We start from the raw sequence: 5,684 nt of genomic DNA, 5'->3' as shown, positions 1-5,684 counted from the left end.
ATAACATTCAAGTCCTACACAAGTTATTCTTAATGGCTGGGGGTGGGGGCTGATCAAGAAATGTGATGGGGGAGGGATGGTAGTTATTATTATGATTGACCTTTTTTCAAAATAAATAAGACTACTCTCTCAAATTCTGAAAAATATCATAAAAGTATTTCCCAGAGAAATAGAAGCATGGAACAGACTGTGGAATCTCAATGGGAAAGTGGGGATGAGTGGGCGGGAGGGAAAGGCTGGGGGTGGGGGCTGATCAAGAAATGTGATGGGGGAGGGATGGTAGTTATTATTATGATTGACCTTTTTTCAAAATAAATAAGACTACTCTCTCAAATTCTGAAAAATATCATAAAAGTATTTCCCAGAGAAATAGAAGCATGGAACAGACTGTGGAATCTCAATGGGAAAGTGGGGATGAGTGGGTGGGAGGGAAGAGATTGACCAAAGAATTTATATGCATATATGCGTAACCCATGGACACAGACAAGAGTGTAGTGGAGGCCTGGGGCCATAGGTGGGGGGAGGGTGTGAACTAGAAGGAGTCAATGGGGGAAGAAAGGGGACATCTGTACTGTTTTCAACAATAAAGACAAATTTTAAAAAAAGAAAGAAAGAAAAGTGTTTCCTTGACAATGGGCGTGGGGAGTGGAGAAGGTGGAAATTGCCTAGAAAGCAGAGTGAAGCAAGGTTTTAGGGCTTGATTGGGGGTGGTCCATTATATTTGTCAAAACTCACCAGATGTATATTTAACATCAACATGTTATTGTTTGTAAATTACACCTCAATAAAATTTTAAAAAATCACAATTTTAAAACATGGCTAAGAAGCAAAAATAGAGAAGAACATGAGGACTTCTCACTGAATCGAGTCAAATATCTGATTCAACAAGTCAATTCAGAGAAGCCCCCAGCAGAATATCCTGTAGGATGTTGCACTGGCAGTGACTCAGTTCTGTGGTCTAGCTGTTGTCTTCCTGTTACAACTCTAGGTCTTTTGGGGAAGAAAGGATCTAATTACACCTCATCTTCTAAATCGACACCATCAGCTGTGACCAAGGCAGCAGCGTGAAGCAACCATTGTGAACCCTGGAGACCAAACTTATTTAAGGAGCTTTCCCATATTTAAAAGAAAAAAAAACAAAAACAAAAAACAACCCTGTGATTTTGTTTTGTTTGGACAGAAACCCAAATGGTCACTTAGGGGAGAAACCTGTGTGCACTATCAGGGTAGAAAATATTACAGGAAAGTATGTATGTGTGTATACTGTAACATAATATATAATGTATGTAACAGAAATCTTACCAAATATCCTGAAAGTACTTTTGGAGTATTTAATATCAGCTATAATATATATATATAAAATCTGAGACATACCCAGAACTATCACAGGAAGATTTTGAGCAGCAACAAGATTGTTGCTCCAAAATTACAATAATGAAACAGCCAGAAAAGCTTGCAGAATGAGCAATAGACCCCAGCCCACCAGTACAGAGCTTACACTATGAGTTAGGCATCCAACCGGCCCACAGAGTATTAGGGGATACACATGAAATTAACAGAGATGCCCCTCGCCGCTGGAAAGTGTTTGCAAAATCCTTCCTTGCCTGTTTGAGTGAGTCATTGGTAAAAGGTTTGTGATTCACAACATTAGCTCTCTTATGAAAACAAACAAGCAAATAAATGGCAAAGCCAAACATAAAAAAAAAAACAAAATCATAATCTCCTCCTACATATCCCTCACTTTTATTACAATGCATCCAGTCTTATAAAAGCAAAGGCATGCCATACATTAAACTAATGTCCCAGATGAAGGAATGCATATTGCAAATGATGAACAAACTATCTGCCCTTCCATAGGATCTCTCAACTCCATCATTTATTTTAATGTGAAGGGATGCCATCTACTCATGTAGCATGAAAAATCTCCATATTTAACTCTCGGAGTTTCAATGAAAATATTCAAATTCAAAAGAACACACTATTTAGTCGCTCATAGTTTTGATGTTTAGATTTTGACTCCGAATAATCCATTTTATTCCATGATAGAATAAACAGCTTTTCTTAAAGAAAATAATTTTTATTCTGAGTGTTTTTCAATTTTCTTTTTTCTGTTCACATGCCTTCCAAAATTTATCCTCTCTTCAGGATATCATATCCTGAATATCACTCCCTCATATGAGAAGAAAATCTGATTTAATCTCATCTTTCCATAACTCTTCACACTTGCCTCATTTTTATTTGGTTCTAGTTCAGGCAAAGAGCTACTGCTGATAAATATTCTCCGTCAGCCCTAGCCAGTTAGGTTGCAGGCTCAGTCCCCAGCCCAGGGCACATGTGGCAGGCGACCAATAAATATGTCTCTCTCACATGGATGTTTCTCTCCCTCTATCTCTCCCCTTCCCATCCACTCTCTCTAAAAATCAATGGAAAACTATCTGCAGGTGATCAACAACAGCAAAAATATATTCTCCCTCAATTTGCATAATATATATATATTTTTCTCTAGAGCTCTCAACTCTGGTTTTCATTTAAAAAAATCTTTTAACTAAAACAAAAATAAATCATAAGATGTCAAGCCATTGATTAGTTTCAGATTAAAAAATAAATAACAATAACATAAAAATATCAATGCTTATAGTGCTTAAGAGTACATAAATTGCCTTTCCTTTTTTTTATTGCCTTTCTTTATAGTATCATGCTGTTTTAATTATTGTAAGTTTAAAATGATAGGGCTAAAGGAACATAATTCTCTCTTTTTTATCTCTCTATTTTTAGGATATTTCTGACTATTTCATTCCTATTTTAACTTTGAAAATAGTTTGTAGAATTTCCAAAAATATGTTGTTGCTATTTTTACTAGGGTCACATTATATTTATAGATTAATTTCAGGGAGAACTAACATTCTCATGCTGTTGCATTTTCCTGTCCAAGAGCGTCTCTCTCCTTATGATGAAAGTCTATTTTTGTGTTTCTCAGCGGCAGGTACAGTTTTCTTCAAAGAAGATTTCATATGTTTCTTGTTAAGTTTTACATTTTATCTTTTGGTGTTGTATTCTAATACTTATTATCCATATTAGAAATTTCAAATCGCGATAAGAGAGGCTAGGTTCTACTTGTTAATTTTTATTGTTTGTTTTTAAAAATGAGACATGGCCTAGCGTAGTTTGAAAAGCACTGACTTAAAGAATGTTGTTTTCGAAGGCTAATTGCTTTTTGAAAACATTACACATTATGTAAGCAGCAATATGTTGAAGAAATTAATAACAAATATTATGCATAGTCCTATTTTTTGCCTAAAGAAAACGGGTAGCAGTTAATGAATTTAGCCTTTAGAATTGGACAGGAAATGTCTGAAGAATACAAATCGCCTAATAGTAGAGAAAAGGGTGCTTGGCAATTATTGTCAAAACCTTTGCCTCCCTGCTCTCATATTTTAAATGCTAAGCCATCTGGAAAATTTAACCTTTTCTCCGAGGGCAATATTTTGTCTTAATATTCTGGGTCCCTGAAACTTTGTGAAAAGATCACTATCCATTTATCTCTTTTTCATGAATTTCCAAAGAACAAATGCCTCAAATTTATACTCCACTCCAGCCCTGGGTCATCAGGTCTTTTAGTTTTGCATGTCAAGGCTGCTGTACTTATCACTCAATCCATAGGCCCCATGTTACTTATCTGAACATTTGTTTCCTAAGTGTGTTTGTTTTCTTCTGACATCAATACCAAATCAAATGGCTCACTCTGTGTACAACTAATCATTACTTTTAACTTTCTCCAGTTAAAAGAAATAGTCAAGATATATGCCAAAGTAGCTCTAGCAAAAAAATAATAATAATAAAAATCCTAAGTTTTCTTTAGTTGGTGTCATGATATATAGTTAATGCATTTTCTTCCCATTTGCAAGACCCACCATGGAAATCTTAGTTGTTGTTGTTGTTGTTTCTTGCAGGCATAGAATAAAAATGGCAAGAGGTTATTTCAGGACAGAATTTTGGAAAATAATTTGGATTAGCATAAAGTTAACATTTCCTAAATGGTTATTTCAGAAACTAGACTATTAACCTTTAGAAAAGACAAAAAAAGAAAAAGAGAAGAAACAGAAATATACTGGAATTTTTCTTTAGTATTATTGGCTTCAGACGGAACTTGGAATAGGAAGTATATCTCTTGGACTTACTGAAAACAGTAGTTTATCAGAAACTAATGAAACTTCAGAATAAAACACTCCTATCTATACGTTAACTCCACTCACTATAATATATTAAAAAAGCATTTTCTAGAGTTATGAAATAAAATGGGATAAAAAGTTAGAGAGAGGTATTTTTCAAGTTAAATTAGAACACTTCTAAAAGAAATTGCGGAGTCTGATAAAAGGGATAGAATGTAAAGAAAAAGCATAAAATTTAGGTAATTAATAAGTTTATAGAGAACGATAAAAACTTCTAAAATTAAAATATTCTTCCATAAAAGAAGAGATATAGAAGAAATATAGAACATATGGTACCTTCTAAACATGACCTAAATAACCTGCTCTTAAACTGAACTCAGACTCATGTATATCAATGAGTACGTACAACATTGCCATATTAGCAAATAACAAACACAGGTTGAAATGCTAAGGGTTGCTGATGGGATGGGAAACATGGAGGCCATCCTTTGGCATCTGGGGTGTTGGCTGAGAGTTAGGGATTAACATGTCCAAGCGGGAAATGGCCTCTCACAGAATATTTGGGAACTGAAATCTGTTCTATTGAAACCAACTGTAGATCGAAGTGCTAATATAATCCATTCTAGTTTAGTGCTGAGGAGATGGGTCAGGGCTGGAAGCCACTGTACAGCACATCACAGAGCTGCCAGCTCAAGGCTTGGATGCCACTCCTGACCAAGCCTGTGGAATTGTCGGTGCTTCCTCTCATATGAAGCTGTGTAAGACCATGGGACCGAATCTCTCTGCCAGAATCTGAATTCTAGTTCCACCGTTTCACACAGCCTTAGCTTATGATGGGCAACAGGAAAACCATGTAATTGCGGCTCCTCTCTCTTGATTTCCCCCAACAATACTGTTCCAGGCCTCAGGTACTTAGTGCTAATCAGCCTTCTTTGTTAAACAGTCTTTTGGATAAGTCAGGTGGTTTGCTTGTACTGCTCAGTCCCTCAGAAGTTATGCATGTATGTATACCTCATAAGAGAAATGAGAATGTGTCTGTATATGAGTTATTATTATGAAGATGTTGCAATAGTTACTGCTTATGGTACTGCTAATGTTTTCATTACTAGGTTTATACTCTTAGAACAGAAAAACGGCTTTATTCACTGGAGGAAGTTATTCATTCTTACATTAAGTCACCATGTAAACTAATGTGGTGGACAGACCTCAAGGTGGCTCCCAGTGATCTCTGCTTTCTGTTGTGTTTGCTTCTGTATGGTCACCTCTCCCTAAGGGTAGGTGGGATCTGTGATTTGTTGCTAACCAGTGGACTATGTTAAAGATCATGGAGTATTATTTCCACAATAAGGTACCTAAGATTGTATCTTCCGTCTTGCTAGTGGACACTTACTCTCAGCTCTTGCTGGCTTTGGTGAAGGAACAAGCAATAGAGAGAAGCCTAAGAGGCAGAGAACTGAGGAGGCCTCCAGCTGACAGCAAGGAAGGAGCTGAGGTGTTCAACTGCTCAGCACACAT

The sequence above is a fragment of the Myotis davidii genome, unplaced genomic scaffold (genome assembly GCF_000327345.1).
Source record: "Myotis davidii unplaced genomic scaffold, ASM32734v1 scaffold436, whole genome shotgun sequence".
Classification (NCBI taxonomy): domain Eukaryota; kingdom Metazoa; phylum Chordata; class Mammalia; order Chiroptera; family Vespertilionidae; genus Myotis; species Myotis davidii.
Note: the sequence above shows the minus strand (reverse complement) of the source record.